An 18,499-nucleotide genomic window follows, 5' to 3' on the forward strand; every position below is an offset into this window, starting at 1 on the left:
GTCGAAGTATCCTTTTTACCGGATGCGAACGACGTGAGGATCGTGGAAATTAAGTAAAATAAAGTTAGGTTTGAAAATAGAATCCACGTTACCTATAAGATGGACAAACAGAAGGTGAAAGTAAAATGTAAATTTATATTAATCGCAGTAATATACCATTTCACCTTTTACCATACGGAAGGCTATGCGTCGTATGAGTGTTTTCAAGCATTATTAGAGCGAGGCTACGATGCCAAAATTTGGCGATAGGATGGGCAACATGACACGGTAAAGTCAGACACGTTATAAGTCACAAAGCATGTTGAACCATATGAAGTACGCGAGTTAACCATATAGCAGAGTAGAGATTTGATATTTTTACCCACCGGGGGGTATGTTTTTAGTTTGCTCCAGGTAAATTGTAACGTAATGAAACCTGTCGGGAGGTATTTCTTTCAATTTTGTTCAAGTTAGGCCATAGAATTAAGGGCATGACGCAGAATGAAGGTGGCGCCCGAGATAAAAGTGACCAGATTATTATTATTATTATTATTATTATTATTATTATTATTATTATTATTATGTGGCGTCGAAGTTGAAGGAAAGTGTTGTTTATAACAGCGAGATAGAGTTCATCGTTTTCTTTTATTCAGTTCTGATAAAACCTATGCGGACAGGTTATTTTCATTTTCCAAATTGTATGCGATTCTCTCGTGAGATAATCGTTGGCATTAACAGTAATATCTAAGTGAGCTGATTTCTTTTTCTTTTACGTGAGGGCACTGGCTATTTGTTGACTCTTTCGACTGAATGACTAGGTCGCTATGTCTGAAGGACAGCCATTCCCATATGTCTCTATATAAGTGTTTAATAATGGCTACGTTAGAGGAGATTAGCAAGTTGTTGGAGGAGAACAATAGGAAGTTAAGCGAAGACATTAGGCAGGTACAAGAAAACATTAGGCAGGCGCAGGAAAAGACCGACAAATACGTTAGGCAGGCGCAGAAAAAGACTGATGAAAACATTAGGCAGGCGCAGGAAAGAATTAAGGAGGAGAATAGTCAGTCACAACAGAAACTGTTAGAACAGACAAGAACCTTGAAACTAGAGTGCAACGCCGATAGGGACGAGCCAAGGGCAAGAGCAGATGGCCCAACTGAAGGGAGAGATAACGGATACTAGGGCTGAGTCTTGGTCATCGTAAAAAACTTGAATGGGGTACGAAATGAGGTAGGCATACTCAAAGACGGTATGACGCAATTCAAGGAGGAGTTCAATGTTTCGATCGCCGAAGTCTCCAACCATTTTAAATATAGAGTACCAAGTTTGAGGACGGAGATGTTGACGGTCGCAGAGGCAATACAACAGAAGACAGAAGGTCAGATATACAGGGTCAAAGGAGAGATGACAGCTGAGATCAAGAAGGAAGTCCATGAAGTGAGACAGCTGGCGGAGGAAGAAGTCGGCCATGTGAAGAGAGAAATCAGGGGCGAGATGTCTAGTCTCTTGAAGGAAGTTAACGGCAGGCTCGCTCAAAACCAGGAAGAGAGTAGCCAGAACGGCATAGAGCTAGGAGAAAGGATTACGTCCTGGGGTGAACGACAGCAGAAGGCCGAGATCAGAATAGATAGCAACGCCGGCCAGATAACGGACCTTAAGCGTGATTTAGGGACGCACGCTAGTATAATACTAGACCTCCAGAGGGAGATGACAGTAAAGATTGCAGGATGATGGGTCCATGACTAACATAAAATCTATGTCATACCAGCAATGTTATATGGGACTGGAACCATTAAATGAAGCCAGTAAGCTAGGACAACCGCCAGATGACACAGCGCACGATAGTCAAAGTATACCCAGTAACATAGAGGGAATGCACATGAGTAGAAATGCACAGAAGTCAACGCCAATAATTAATATTACTCCGACAGGGGACGACATGCGCAGGAAATTTGACGGATCAGGAGCAGTGACGCCCAAGGATTTCTTGCGTCAACTAGAAGACTACATGCACGACCACAGAGTACCTCGCGAAAAACAGCTCAGAACCGTGGAGAAGCTACTGGACGGACACAGCTTAACTTGGTTTACGGCGTTTCGTTACTCGTTCAGTAACTACGAGGAATTTAAGCAAGCGTTCCTGCGGAAGTATTGGAACCCACAAACGCAGTAGGCTATAAGATTGGAGCTATATTCCTGAAAGTACCCGGCCAATTCTCCATCTAAGTACTCTGAGTTCTTTGCGGTACAGCTGGAACAACTCAAAGAATTAGATAATGCACCCACGGAGGAGGAATTGATTAGCGCGATAGAGAAGCAGATGCCAGTCGAAATTCAAAGGATCATGATCGCTTCGAATATCAAGACGCTAGTGGACGCTGAGGCCGTTCTGAGACAGTTAGACCAGACGACCCACGCATACCACTACATGAACGTTAGACATCACGGCCATAAGGTGAACTTAATTAACGCCACCGTGGAAGAGGAGAAACCACCCGGAAGAGACCAGGGGACCAACACGTTCGTTAGGCAGGAAGGGACGTGGCAGCCAAGGCCGGAGCACCGCTACAACGAAGGGAGCCGCTACAGTAGGCAACCCGCTAGATTCGAGCGATGGAACCCAGGAAATCAGGGATGGCAGGATAGGAGACCAGCAAGACGAGAAGAAAATTCTAGCCACCCCTACAGAAATGGTAGAGTATTCACAAACCGCACAGGAACTGGAGGCCGAGAATGGAACCAACCACGTCGTAATTTTAGAGAAGAAATCGAGGAAAGACGAAGAGAATCCCAGAAATACTTAAATGAATTGGCCCGGAAGGAACGAGAAAAGGCACAATGGAAGGAGGCAATTTTGGAGAGAGCGGCGCAAGAAGGATGTGAGTGAGCCGGGAGTGAGGCACTTCAGCACGAGAAACAAAGGAACAGGAGGAGCAATTTAAATCCGCTAGCTCAGGGATTTGTGTCTGCTCAGGAAAAAAACGCCAATTTTATTAGGGCAGCAGGAGACGGAACGGCAACAGCAGCAGAAGAATGAAGTATGGGTCATCGCGCAGATTCATGCGTGGGTGGTCGATCCAGAAGAATTGGTTGCCGATATCCAGAGGAAGGACGAGATAGCCACGAGAACATTGCCGATTATACATGATAAAACTGCCAATATTCTTGTTAAAAGACGTAGTTACCTGTCAGCTGAAGCGTTAGCACAACTGACTCCACGGTCTAAAGTACGGTGCACTTGCAGTGGTCTTTTACCCTCCGTTAACCAATACGTGTCCTTTAGCCATATACACACTACTTCAGCTTAAGATTGAGCTAGAGTCCCTTGTAGGAAGAAAATTAGCTAAAGCATACAAGAAGCGACCTTGAGCTACAGTTAATTCTATAACAGCAGGCATAATATAACCTATAAATTAAGAATTAATATAAAATTGGTTATTTTCTATACATCATATTTTTTTTGCACATATTCGGATAAAGTATAGAAACGTTACGTGAAGACGGAAGGTAGGTAAAGCGAAACATTTTAAGCTAAAGAACAGTCTTTATGACTGTCGGTTGAGTGTATAATGAATTTTTAACTTAAGGGATGATTCGCTTGCTAGTTGCTTTACGTCGCACCGACTCAGATAGGTCTTATGGCGACGATGGGACAGGGAAGGGCTAGGAGTGGGAAGGAAGCGGCCGTGGCCTTAATTAAGGTACAGCCCCAGCATTTGCCTGGTGTGAAAATGGGAAACCACGGAAAACCATTTTCAGGGCTGCCGACAGTGGGGTTCGAACCTACTATCTCCCAAATACTGGATACTGGCCGCAATTAAGCGACTGCAGCTATCGAGCTCGGTAAGGGATGATTCCACCCCCTCCCTAACACTAATACATTTTAACACACTATTGCAGTTACTACAGTAACACAGGTTATCAAACAATTTCTACATACATATACGTACACGAGGCTGACGACCTCAGTGTTACAAAGCTCCTAATGAGTCAACGACAACTTAAAAGAACGGTTCGTTAATGAGAAAGCATTTAACAAATAGCTAACAAAAACGCGTTGATTTACTCTATATTGGGTAGGACACGTCAAGAATAAAAGAAATAATAATACCACAAAAACTCGGTAACAAGTGGTAGCAGAGTGTGGTTGAATGGGTCTCAATTTAGCCCCTTTTGACGACTAGACATTGTTTTGTTCCGAACTCTAACCATTTTCTCAGTTGCTGGAATTTTTTGAGTTTTTCAAAATTGTTCTGTCATCATGCCCGGCCCTCGCGATGTTCTCCATCTTAACTATTTGCGCAAAGAGGAGTTGATCTATGAGTTAACTATCAGAAATGTGCAATCTGGAGGCACGGTTGCAGTAGACACAAATAAGCTTAGAGAGTCCCTTGATTTGCCCATTTCCATCCCCACCTTGGGAGAGAAAGAAATTGACGACTCTCTTTCCACGATCGTCGAGAATATTACTGGGCTAGCATCTGTAGTTAGTTTTTTGATGAAAATGATCCTTCTCCTAATCAAATTAAGCGTGTGCAAGCCAGGCTGTTTCATTTTTCAAATAGAGTTAACGATCTGTTGTCTCTAAAGTTGAATGACGTTCAGAAGAAGGAAGCTAGTACGCTGCTTGAAAATATTTCTGAATTATCTAGCAAGGTCACTCAATTGTTAACTGGGGAGGTTCCTCCCAAAAGCGATCTACCCACCACAGTGAATGTAGGTAGCGAGGAAGAGCCTCCTAAGGGAGAAGTAAATAGGAAAACCAGCGCTGCTCAAACAACCTCTGCCCTATTGGACGAGTCTGAACGCCGTAACTCATTAAATAATGTACGTTCTGAATTAACTTCCTTGCCACTGAAACCTTTACCTACTATGTCACCCGGGTTCAGCAGTTTGCCTCATCCATTGGCAATGTTGCTCAGAGGTATCTCTAAGTTTTCCGTTAATACCACCAGTGAAGTAATTTCCTTTTTAAGATTTTTAGTTGAATTTCAGGATCATGCCCTTGTGTTTTCTCTTTCTCCATGTCAAATTTTGCAAATTATCTATCCCTATGCAATTGGCATTCTCTCTGACAAAATAGTAAGAGCCATTGCCGAGCAATCATCTATTGAGGATTTCCACGCCCACTTGCTAGCTAACTTCATCCCGGCTAGGGCCAGGTCCTCCCTTATTCAGAAGTACTATTATCGTGTACAGCGTTTGGATGAAAACTTGGCAGACTTTATCCAAGATATTAAATTCTATACTAGGGTGTTTGCTCTTCATTTTCCTGAAGACCAGATTGTACAGGCTATTGTAGAAGGAATTTCACCATCCTATAGGTCATATTTGTGTTTCGCGGCGTGCCCGCAAACCTTCTCGGAACTTGAAGCATTGGCCGTTTCAGCGGAAGGGGTTAGATACGCCGATTCCTTGCGTGTCGCGAAAGAACCCCCCCCCCCTTCGTTTAGTAATCCTCGGCCTCCACCTCGCCGACCAGTCACACCTCGTAAATGTTACGCTTGCGGGTCGCCTGACCAACTGCGGAACAAGTGTCCATTGATCAAATCTAGTAGGGCAAATAATGGAGCTGGTTCATCACAAGGCTGCTTTAAATGTGGGGCTTTCTCACATATCGCCAAGAATTGCCCAAATTCAAATAGCACCCCCTCCTGCTCAAATTCTTGTGTAAATTCCACCAATGCCAATAATAAAAAATGACTAGTGGCTTCGGCTGAGTCGACTAATCCTTCTTCCCGAGGCTCAGCCCCTGGTAAACAGGTCGAAAATTCAGGGAACGATCAGTCTTCAAATTCATCTTTTGAATGCCCTAAAGAGTGTCTTAGGATTGCGGCGGATACCCCCGCACCGGTCCTTTTTCTCAAAATTGAGGTAAATAACGAACCTATAACAGCTCTATTAGATTCAGGCAGTGTTTGTTCTATTATTTCGGCCGAATGGTATGCAAAATTGAAATCTGTTTGTAAACTACCTGACTATGACTCATCTCCTGTTCAATATGTTTCGGCTAATTCATCCCCATTAGAAATTCTAGGTTCTTTACAGGTCAAAATTCGTATTTTTAAATTTACATGGAAAATTAAATTGTTTGTGGCCAAGCACTTGTCTTGCCCCATTATATTGGGAGCTGACTTCATTTCCTACACTGGTCTTGTGCTCGATCTCCAGAGTAGGTCGTGCTCTTTCAAATTTGCGTTTAATTGTAAAATCCCATTATTGAAATGTAATTCTGTATCATGTTCATCTATTTCGCCTACCCAGGATGAGATGTTGTTAGACCCTAGACATCTACCTGAGGAGCAGGCTGATAGTATTCGTAAGTTGTGTCAGTCGTTTCCAGAGGTTTTCTCTGATACTCTTGGTGTTACTGACCTTATCGAATACAAAATTGAGGTCACGGATTCGATTCCTGTCCGTTTTCCACCTTATAGGCTATCTCCACCTAAAATGAAGGCTCTGAAAGAAATCATCGATCAGATGTTGAAGGATGGTATTATTAGGCCCTCTAAGTCGGCGTATTCGTCGCCTATTTTTCTAGTCCCGAAACCCCAGGGGGGCTTCATGCCTGTCATTGATTATAGGGCTCTCAATCGGAAGGTGGTGTTACAATCTGTGCCCCTTCCCGACCTTCATTCTTATTTTTCATGGTTCCGTAAGGCCAAGTTCTTCACCATCTTGGACTTGAATCAAGCCTACAATCAAATTCCACTAGCCGAAGAGTCTAAACATCTTACAGCGTTTGCCACGGACTGGAATATATACGAATACAACCGCGTGCCTTTCGGGCTCCCCACGGGAGCAGCTGTACTCACTAGGCTGCTAGATAGGGTCTTCTCCGACATCAAATTTGAGTACTTGTACCATTACTTGGATGATGTCGTCGTATTTTCAGAGACTTTTGAAGAACATCTAGATCATCTGCGAGAAGTTCTCGATCGCCTTCGTAAGGCTGGGTTAACTGTCAAGTTGTCCAAGGTTGCCTTTGCTAAGCCCTCTATGTCGTTCCTAGGGCATATTGTGTCACCTGATGGTGTTGCAGTCGATCATTCGAGAACACAGGCCATCCGTGATTTTAAACCCCCTAAGGACATCAAAGGTATCGCCAGGTTCATTGGAATGGTGAATTTCTTCAGGAAGTTCATTCCTAACTTTGCTAATAGAGCGGCGCCCTTGAACCTTCTTCGTAGGAAAGGCATCAAATTCGAGTGGGGACCTTCTCAACAAGCCGCTTTTGAAGATCTTAAATTAGCTCTCTGTAATGCCCCTGTCCTTGCTATGCCTGATTTCTCAAAGAAATTCATTGTCCAAACCGACGCGTCGTCGTCAGCAGTAGCTGCAGTCCTTCTTCAAGAGACTGAACTAGGGAGGCGACCCATCGCCTATGCATCTAGGACCTTGTCGGCTCAAGAAGCTAAGTATTCTATCTATGAGCTCGAAGGTTTGGCAGTCTTATTTGCCTTAGAAAAGTTCCGTCTCTATCTTGAACATGTCAAATTCGACCTGGAGACAGATAATCAAGCCTTAAGCTGGGTCTTAGGTAGGCCGCGTCGTACTGGCCGCATAGCCCGTTGGGCCATCCGTGTTTCTGCCTTCCAATTCGATGTCAGGCATATCCGAGACACCGAAAATGTTGTTGCTGATGGACTCAGCCGAATGTTTTCCAACGACGTCGAGACCCACGAACCGGTCGACAGTTCATCACCTCCCGAGTCCATACTATCTGGTGTTAATGCCATCTTAACAGATGCTCCCATGCTTTTTATGGATATCGAGAAATACCAACGTGAAGATCCGACGCTGGCTCCGATAATGGAAACCCTTTCTTCTGGGGAACATGTTGTCCCTTATGTTCTGAGGAATGGTGTTTTATGTTGCCCATCGAGGCATGATAAGATGATGAAAGTTGTCGTTCCAGCTGTTCTTGTACCTATGATCTTCAAGTATTATCATGAGACCCCATTAGGAGGGCATCTTGGTATCTTTAAAACTCGTGAGAAGATTCGTGCAATGTTCATCTGGAAAGGTATGGACGGTGAAATCCGTGAACTAGTGAAGGCGTGTAAATCCTGTTTGCTTAGTAAACCAACCATGTCCACCAAGGTAGGCCTTTTGTCTTCTCATCAAGCGTCGCGCCCCATGGAACGCCTGTATATTGATTATGTAGGACCCTTCACCCAGTCTAAGGGAAATGCTAACAAGTTTATCTTTGTATGCGTAGATGGCTTTACTAGATTTTCCTGGTTTTTTCCGACTAAGCTGGCTACCGCTCAGTCCACCATTACTTGCCTAAATTCTATTTTTGCTTCTTTTGGTCCGTGCCAATATATTGTGTCTGATAATGCTAAGGCGTTCACATCAAATCTTTTTCGTAAATTCTGTTTTGACTTGTCCATCTCTCATGTAACTACTTCTGCTTATTACCCTCAACCATCTCTGGCTGAACGGGTTAATCGTAATCTCAGGTCCGCGCTTATTGCCTATCATCATGAAGATCATTCCAGGTGGGACACGTCCCTGCATTGGTTAGCTTTTGCTTTGAATTCGGCGGTTCATGAATCTCACAAGTTTACTCCAGCTTCTTTGATGTTCAAGTTCGTTCCCAACACGCCGCTCTCTAACCTCTGGTCTCTGAGTGACATTCTACCCGAGACAATAGATCCGGATAATATTAAAGATCTTTGGAAGAAGGCTAAAGCCAATCTTAAAGTCTCTCATGAAAAGGTTAGGGAAAGATATGATCGTGGACGGAGACCCACCCATTTGAAGGTAGGTGACCAGGTGTTGGTCAAGAATTTTGTTCCCGCGGGCAAGCTTGCCCCCAGATTTCATGGGCCGTGTATCATTCTAGATTTCCTTACGCCAGTCACATTATTATTAAGCAATCCAGCCACCGAGAAGATATTTAGGGTTCACCTGTCACAGGTGAAACCGGTGTAATTTCTGGGTTAACTTGCTTCATATAATCGTGAAAGGAATATGAAGGTTATATTTTTTTTTGGGTTTTCACTTTTAAGGCATTCTGACCCTTTTATAATATTTTGTTTCATATGTAAGTTTTTTGTAAACCTTCCCCGCACGGTTAAACTGCCATCCTATCCTTGCCACGGCTATTACCACGCTCCCGTCTCCTGCTCCACTACACACAGTGGCTCGCATCTGAAATGAATTTCTGCACGCCGCTGGCCCCTCAACCTCTCCACAAAGCCTGTGCCCTCAAAAAAGATGATGGTCCAACAATTCTGCCGCCTAGCTTTAATGTTTCAGTGCCCCCGCAGCCGCGCGGCGCCGTGCTGCGACTGGGATAGAGGAAGGGCCCCCTCTTCCCCAGCGAGGACGACATGTGCACGGCGAGCCGGAGCCCTCCTCCCGGCCAAGGCTGATGTGCGGCGCACGACCTGCTACTGGCCCGCAGCCTGTATATGTTCACCGCGGGCGCGGCGTGCTTCAACATCTCTACTCCTCTCATAGTGCGGGCGAGCGGTATCTCAGGGTACTTGAGGGGTCCGAGCGGCCTCCTCTGGACACAAGCTGCAGCGGCCGGTCTGGCCATCCAATTTAATTAACTACATTGACAATTACTATCAGCAATTACTACACCTGAGAATTCAACAACAATATCTGGTGGACTTAGAAAATTTTTCCTCAACTTTAAAACTAAAGTTTTCCTTCTCAGTTCAACCTTCTACAAACATTAAGACAGTACTTCCGGTGTTACTACTAGAATTTTTGAAACTGAATCAAACTAAATTTCAACCATTTCGATAAATGCTTCTGCAATCAATCTTCATATCCACATCATAACTTGGACCTTGTTTTCAAACAAATTTCATGTGTCACCCCTGGAGGAACCTTTGGGGGGGGGGGAGGAGGTCTGTACCGGGCGGTACACCTCCATGCCGCTTATTTAAAATTTGCGCCAGTTGAAACTCCTCTGCTGGAGGAAGTCTGAACTTTATCTACTTTATTAATTTTCTACCTTCTCAGAAGATGTCACTACCTGGAAATTTTGGAGTTTTTGAACTGCGTCATTTTCGACGTATTTTTGTTTTGCTTGTAGTAAGACGTGTGAACTTTCTCTTCTAGAAGACACTACTGAAGATCAACAATAGTGCACCCTAGTGCGGAGTGAAAGAACTGTTTTTTTGGAGAAAATTTAATTTCAAAAGTTTGTTCTTTGCTAAATTTCTTTCAGTCATTGTTTAAGTTGGCAATATTAACCCTTTCTTTCCCCTTGTTTTGAATTTAGCCAATCCCGAATTTCTTAAATTAATTTTCCACCAATGATGTGTTTCTTCTTCATCTTGTGTAGGGGTTTTCTTTAACCACCAATAAAAGATTGTGGGCGGGTGTTTTCCTTCCTAAAACGCCTCGAACTTCCGGCGAGAGTATATAAACTGCTGATTTTAGGGTCTCTGCGCCACTTCTGTTCCATCTTTTCGTGTGTAAAGTACATAGCAGGGGGCGGGAAGCGCCTCTTTCTTCGGCGGCAGTCAACAACCAGGTAATGGCCGATTAATTACTTCTTTTCTTGCTTGCTCAGCAGTTTAACTCTCGGGGCGGGTCCGAAGTTTTTCCATTATGTAACCTTCCTTAAAATGTAAAGAAACTTGTATCTATTCTATCTTTTAAACTACATATCGGGATAGAGAGTGCTTAACCCTCTCGAGCTCCCACTCATATTGTTTTGAGGTGAACTTATTTTCTCAACCTATTCTTCCTTAACATTATGTAAATTTGTTTCTTTCTAAAGTCACCTCTTTAGTATGGGATTAGCCCTTGCATCAGTGGCCTAGAGCCAAATTAGGTTTTGATACAAATACATTAGGAGTGCAGATCGCCTCCTCTCAAATTGTTATTTTAGAGGTCATGTAATTATCCTTTTATCGCTTAATAGACCTCAGTAGGTTGGGTATTTTACCCCTGTACTTACGTCCTTAGAGGACAGCTTGAAAGTAGAGTTAGGTGTGGCCTTGTGATAGGCTTAAAACTTTGAGAGCGGATCGCTCTTTTGCAATTTGTTTCTGCGTGCCTCTAGGAGGTATTACTGTGTAATTCGGAGCAAGTGCTCCTGGGCATGATTGGGGTTTTCTGCCCCTTTGCTAAACCTTATGTACATGTAAATTCGGGCTACTTGCTCGAGAATTGGAAGTTCGGGGCCCGAAGCCCAAAACCTGTAAATACTATTGTTGCTCTTTGTTGCCTTGCTACTTTGTACCTGCCATTCTTGTTATTTCTGAGTTTGAAAAGAAAATATAACCTTGTTAAATTTTAAATTAATTTTACTTTCGTAGCTTGAGACCTGTTCACCACCCCGCACCTTCTTTCAGCTCTAACTACCACAAAAAATCGGTAACAATAATAATAATAATAATAAACTTCTAGTCAGTAATGTTGGCAACCCTGTAAAATTAAGCCTCGACAGTAAGCTTTGCAGCCCTGTGAAGTTAAGTATGGGATTGAATCTAAGCCTGTAAAGTTATGCTTGCACTCTTATGCGTTTAGCCCGGGTGTCGATGTTTGAGTCTGTTAGGTTAAGATTGCTCTCTTGGTTATCGAACTTGGGTCTGTAAGGTTAAGACTGGAGTCGAATCCAAACCTGTGCAAGCCTGGACACGTAGCGAGCCACGTCCACATTTTCTATCGCCTGCACTCTGCGGTCACACGCTCCAAAGTCATTTCAAGTTCAAATTGTCTGGTATTCCCCCTAGATACCTTCTGTAGGGGCTCATTGAACTCATACAGTCAGGAAAAAATATCCTGCAGTGTTGGATGTTGGTTACATTGCTATTTCATCAACCTTCTAAAGGAAAGTAAGTAAGCTACGTGGTTATCCGAAAAAAGTAGGCTACTCATCTACAACGTAGACATCTGCTAAAAAATTAAGCCACATACTTTTCGCTCCTGAGAGAAGGCAAGCGAAATGCGTGACGTCATCCTATTGCCTCTGGCTATCAGAGATGGTTGCGGGCAGCCACCATTTTACACAATTGTTACTGCACCAGCTTGCCCTTTTTACCTTACTCCGGCACAGCCTCAACTAAGTGAATATTGATATGCCAGGACCTGGTGTTTGAGAAATATTAAATAACAATTAGCAGGATATGCGAGAGACATCATTCTAACTGGTCCACTGGTATGTGTGCCAGCTATTATTTGATGAAGGCTGTAGATATCGTAATACATTCACTTTCAGTTACGAGACACTCACCTGAAAGATATAAAATAATTCGGAATATTCTTTCACTCCGAAGCTGTAAGCAGTAGAGGACAGTACCTCCGCCAGTGTATTGAATGGCAGCCTCACAACACGCGCTGTGAGGAAAGCGATGAAGTTGGCGGAATATCCAGCGAAGAGAGTAATGGCAATGATATAGGCCATCCAGTAGACCAGACGACAGGACCATGAGCGAGGTGTGGTCCAATGACCTGCAACATTATCAGCATTGATTCAGTAAAACAGAAATCAATGATGTGTAGTAATCCTAACCTGCGCTTCCTTATTTATTATTCAGTTACAATATAATAGGTCTTTATCATAACTTACCACCTTTAAAGGTACTTACTAGTTTTCACACTCCTCAATAATTGCTTTAAATCCAGTCTTTAGCCTGTTAAGATTGTAATTTAACATTTTCACTGATCAAAATTGCTTTTTTAAACTCTTCCATTCCTCTCTTATCAACCATATGATATTGCCTGACAGTTCTATTTTTACAGCCTTCCTTTCTATCAATGTTATTTTTATCTACGACTAAAACAGCTTAGTGGTTACTTATACCATAATTTCAGTTTCCCTATAGAGCTCATTTGGTTCTATCAGCACCATGTCTAAAATATCCATACTTCTAGATGGTTACGCCACTTTCTGATTAGGATGCCCTCCCAGATTAACTTATTGATAATTTGTTGGTCATTAGTATTACCTTTCCAGTTAACATTTGGTAAATTGAGGTCACTCACTACAATTACGTTCCTTTCTGTGTTGTTTCCCCACATAGCTGATCACCTTATCAAAATAATAGGCCTAATTTTACTTCACCGTCACCTCTTCTAGATCGGTATAGTGATAAAACATAAAGCTGCCTCTTATCTTTAGAGATGAGCCTTCCGTCTAGAATTTCATATTTTCCATCTTAAATTTTTTATAGCCTGCAATGTTTTCTTTCATCTGTATGGAACACTCTTCTTCCTTTCGATCCTATGCTGTCTCTATGATAAATACTCCAGTTCCGTGAGAAAATTTCCGCATCCAAAATATCGCTTCCCAGCCATGATTCAACTAATATTATATATGTTATAAATATTAAATTACGTAATTCAATTCCTTTCTTTACAATACTTCTGCAGTTTAACAGTAACAGCTTTATTTCATCCTTACTTGACTTCCACCTCCCTGTACTCTCATCAAGGCATCCTAGTCCACCTCGTTTTCCTGGATGTACCTCCCTATAACACTTCTAAACTAACCCCATAAATTATACGTACTCTTCCGGTTGATGTGAAGGCCATCAGAGCGCAAATCCGCATCTCCTACCCGCACATTAGGATCTACAAAAAATACTCCCAGTTTCCCACTTACCGGCTCCACAGCCTCATTTGAATTCTCGATCACCCGCATGCCAGTATCCCACTAATAACAATCTCTGCCCCTTTAAGCTTCTCCCGCACTGACATGACCAGATCCCACACATCCCTAGCTATATTTGTATCGTACTTATTCCCGGTTACCTAACGTTGTTGATGCCAATGTGAAAAACTGGCCCCTTCTCTTCACCCCTCTCCTTCCCTTATACTTTCCTCAGCATTTGCCTTAACCTACACTACAGGTCAAAAGGTTTCGATCACCTAACACAACTATGGATTTGTGGTCAAAACAGGGATTTCGTTTTGAATATTCTATCATAACCCCGTTCCGATAATAACACAAGTATAAAAATACAAGGACTAAGCGCCTCTCTTGTGTATTTTTACTGGTTGTTCGCATAGAGTGGCGCTGTCATTTGTTTGTGTACCATTGGTCGGGAGATCTGGAGAGACAGTCTGACCACCAAGTGCTGATGTTCTGTTCAGTAATGGAAATTTAATTCCAACTACCTTAGCAGGGGCACCACGGGCAGGAATCAGTTTCACATAACACCTCAAAGATTACGCAGGCTAAACAACCTAATACGCGAGTTCAGGAAGATAACAATGAACCCAAGTCTTCCCATTCATGAAGACATGGTTGTTAGGTATGGCCGTCTGAAATCAAGATCTCTACCCATTCAGACTGCAAAGGAACACATCAATAGGAACTATAACGGTTCTGATGAATGGCAATTGGAGTGGACCAACACAGCTCCAGATGAATGGCAGACCCTCTTTAGTCTTCAACATCCACCACCTGGTTTTAATCTCCCCGGAGGAACTTGGGTTCTTCTCAACAGAGTCCGTACCAGTCATGGACGATGTGGGTCATTGTTGCACAAGTGGAATATGCGCTCCTCCCCTGAGTGCGACTGCGGTGAGAAGAAACAGACCATCCATCATGTTGTCATTGAATGTCCAAGGAGGTCATATTCCGGTAGCTGAAGGAGTTTGTGTGTGCTTCTGACGGGGTTGTACAATGGTTGGACAGTTTAGATTTGAGTTTGTGAACTGTTTTTGAGATTGGTTGATTATTTGAAGTGTTACATTTGTGAATGTTTCTATGTAGAGTTATGGACTAGCCATAAGCTAAATAAATAAATAAGTGGCGCTGATAAGTGCACCTCATTCCTTCAGTTGTCTGTGTAGAAATCAGTTCGCATTAGTTTACAGTACACTGTGTGCATCTAGCAGTATGTTTGTATACCTGACCAGGTTCATACCATATTACCTCCTAATGGGACGGAAGCAAGAGATTGGAATTGAAAAACATGCTGTAATTTTAGCTTTGCATCAGGAAAGCTATTCTAGTAGGACAACAGCAACAAAAATTGGTGCAGCCCAGTCTACTGTGGTGTATATTGTACGCGTCCAAATGGTACCTTATGGGAATAAATGAAGATTTGCTTCAATTTGCGTGAATTTTCATGCATACGCACGGACCAGGTGTCAGCTGATAAACAGGCCGTCCTGTTGCGAGCAGAGAGCCGAAACTAGGTCGAGCGGTCAAGGACACTTGAGCTACGTCACAGCGATGCGCTCGTAATGCAGCGGAAAGTTGGAGAATGGGTGAGAGAATTCTGGAATAAACCGTACACTTGCAAGAGGAGACGAATCACATTTAAGCATTAATTTCGATCAATAGAAATCATAATCTCTAGATTACGTCATTTTGTTGGTTCGTTGGCCGAGGGATGAACTTTTTACAGCTTGAAGGAGCGAACAGTTATGTTAAGTTAGTGTAGTGTGAGAGAGCGAGCACACAGTATTCTTCTTGTTAGGTCAAGAACATTCATATATCCTAGTAATTTCTGGAGAAGAAGATGTCAAGGGACAAACCTTGTCTTTTGAAGGAGTATAAATGATACAACCTCGTCCGGAAACCTCGTCTGGAAACCCAGTACCGGTACATTTCATCTATTCTTCTTGTTAGGTCAAGAACATTCATACATTCTAGTAATTTCTGGAGAAGAAGATGTCAAGGGACAAACCTTTTCTTTTGAAGGAGTATAAATGATACAACCTCGTCTGAAAGAATACGTCTGGAAACCCAGTACATTTCATCTAATCTTGTGGACTTGGCTTGAAAATATCCTAATGAGTTCGTATTTTGGCTTTGAATTCGAGAATTATTCCATGATTTCAAGTGGACTATTTAATTCCGAAGTACACTCGTAACAATTTAAGCCGTCGAGAAGAGAACATTATTTAACGAGTGAACTTGTGAAACGTACGACATAAACTACTACAGGGTGTGAGTTGAGTGACAACATGAGTAGTTAACGACGTGTTGAGCAACTGTAGGACATGTAATCCAAGGATTAACGAGAAGTAGTTGTGTGGTACATTATTCTATGATGCCAGAGAAATAGGACATCAAATGTTGTACATCGTTGCATCGAGTGTTAGACAAGTTAAGCATGATAGTGCACAACTTGGTTAGGTAATACAAGTGGAGAAAACCTCTGATTTAAATTTTACTTTCAACCTGACTACGAGAGCCAGATCTTCAGCTATGGATCAACGAGGGAGGATTTCCACGAGAACCTCAAGGAATTATCGCCACAACTTCATATTGCCTGACTGTGCTAACATCATGGACTTCTAAGACGAAATTGGGCGAGCCAGCACAATGATCATGTATGATCCGCCGTAATCGAGAGAGGAGACCTGTCCTCATGTCCACACATCCCACTGTCGGCAGCTTTGAAGATGGTTTTCCGTGGTTTCCCATTTTCACATCAGGCGAATGCTGGTGCTGTACCTTAATTAAGGCCACGGACGTTTCCTTCCCATTGCTAGGCCTTTCCTGTCCCATCGTCGCCATAAGACCTATCTGTGTTGGTGCGACGCAAAGCAAATAGCAACAAAAAATAGGTGAATATATCTACATCGAAACCATGAGTACCCATTAAACCATATTCTTTCTTTCTGTAGATTTTTCGTAAGATTGTATTCTTGACGGATAAATTAATCCGCTGCTGTTAGTTAGATTTGAACTTCTTTCACTATGATGTTGGTTGAGTAGAGCAGTTGTGTTATTAGTTCATTGATGGTATATGTGTTACTTAAGATCTTCAAAGATTGTCACTGATATATTGAGGCCATAATAATAATAACAATGACGTATTTTATTAATAATCAGGATAACAATAATAAAAAAATAATAAAGCGATCATCTAAACTAGAGATTGAAATGTATTCTCATTATTTAAAACTGATCATAAAATGTATTTCATTCATTTGACAGCCATGGGATTTATTTCTTCGGAATATTTCGTGAGATCGAGAATAATAATAATGGAAATAAATATAAAGATTCGGACGGAAGAAATAAACATGTTGTTGAGGTACAAATTTTGTTGGAAGTGATAGTTGTACTGCCGAAGACGCCCAATTCGACTGTGATGATGATAGAACTGAATCCATCCGGCGAATATGGTGCATGATGGCTTATTGAAATGAGGAGCGTATTAACCACGTAGTGACTCCTAGGGTAGACGTTGGTCATGGTCATTGTTATTAGGGATAATCATAATTTGATGAAATAAACTCAACAACAAATTAAAGATGTGTTTGCTATGATTTAGGATTCCATTTCATGAGAATGAGCATGTGTTATCCGAACTAGGCTTGATTGTACGTGGCTGAGGTTGTTAAACTTCATCTGATCGTGATCATCTGATGATGCCTGTTGTTTAAAGGGGCCTAACATCTAAGGTCATCCGCCCGATCGTGATCATTTGTCGTCCCATTTTATTTTTATTCATTGCTATGAGTCGTGTGCGTCATTATTGTAGGGTCATCTACAGAATTCGAGGGCTCGTGATATATTAATCAATATAATAATAATACTAATACTAATAATAATAATAATCATGAAATGAAATGTCGTATGGCTTTTAGGGCCGGGATATCCCAGGACGGGTTCGGCTCGCCAGGTGCAGGTCTTTCTATTTGACTCCCGTAGGCGACCTGTGCGTCGTGATGAGGATGAAATGATGATGACAACACATACACCCAGCCCCCGTGCAGTAGGAATTAACCAATTAAGGTTAAAATCCCCGACCCAGCCGGGAATCGAACCCAGGACCATCTGAACCGAAGGCCAGTACGCTGACCGTTCAGCCAACGAGTCGGAAATAATAATAATAATAATAATAATAATAATAATAATAATAATAATAATAATAATAATAAATAATAATAAAAATAATAATAATAAAAACCCATAGGCAATAAATTCATTTCCGTAAAATTTGAGGTGATTTATTTTCTTATGATTTTCAGAACTCTATGCATATTTCCGTAGTAAGTGATTCTGATTACTGTCGAAATCAGAACCTTTGTTTGTGATAGTTATGCTCTATATTTCCAATTAAAGATTTAATTCTGTAAATGTAGAGGTTATTGGCGATTAAACAATTGAATACAATCAAGCGAGATCTGAGGAAAGAAAGAATAAGCCAAAGAATCTGAAATATAATGAATGTGGAAAACTTGATATGTAAAAATCTGAAACTTGGAAATTTAAGAGAAACGTAAGAATCTGAAATGTAAGAACTGAAGGGAGCTCTTAGGTAATCTGATAAATAATTGGTAACTGATTTGTGAGTGAATTGTGGTGTAGAAATTGAGCAATAGGGATAATAATAATAATCCCAGTTGATTTATTAATGTGAATAGGATAAAGTCTTGTAATAAACTTTAAATAATACAAAGAGTAGGGTTAAATTGAGACATGAAGTGAGAGTAGGAGTAAACGTTGGCCATAATTAGCTAGAAACTAGAGAGGCTAACCTATAACCAGTGGCGGCTCGTGAAAAAATCGTCCTACGTGCTACAAAAAACAAGCTAAATACGCTGTTTTAAATATGCATATTGCCATGAT

Source organism: Anabrus simplex, chromosome 2 (genome assembly GCF_040414725.1).
Source record: "Anabrus simplex isolate iqAnaSimp1 chromosome 2, ASM4041472v1, whole genome shotgun sequence".
In the NCBI taxonomy this organism is placed as follows: Eukaryota; Metazoa; Arthropoda; class Insecta; order Orthoptera; family Tettigoniidae; genus Anabrus; species Anabrus simplex.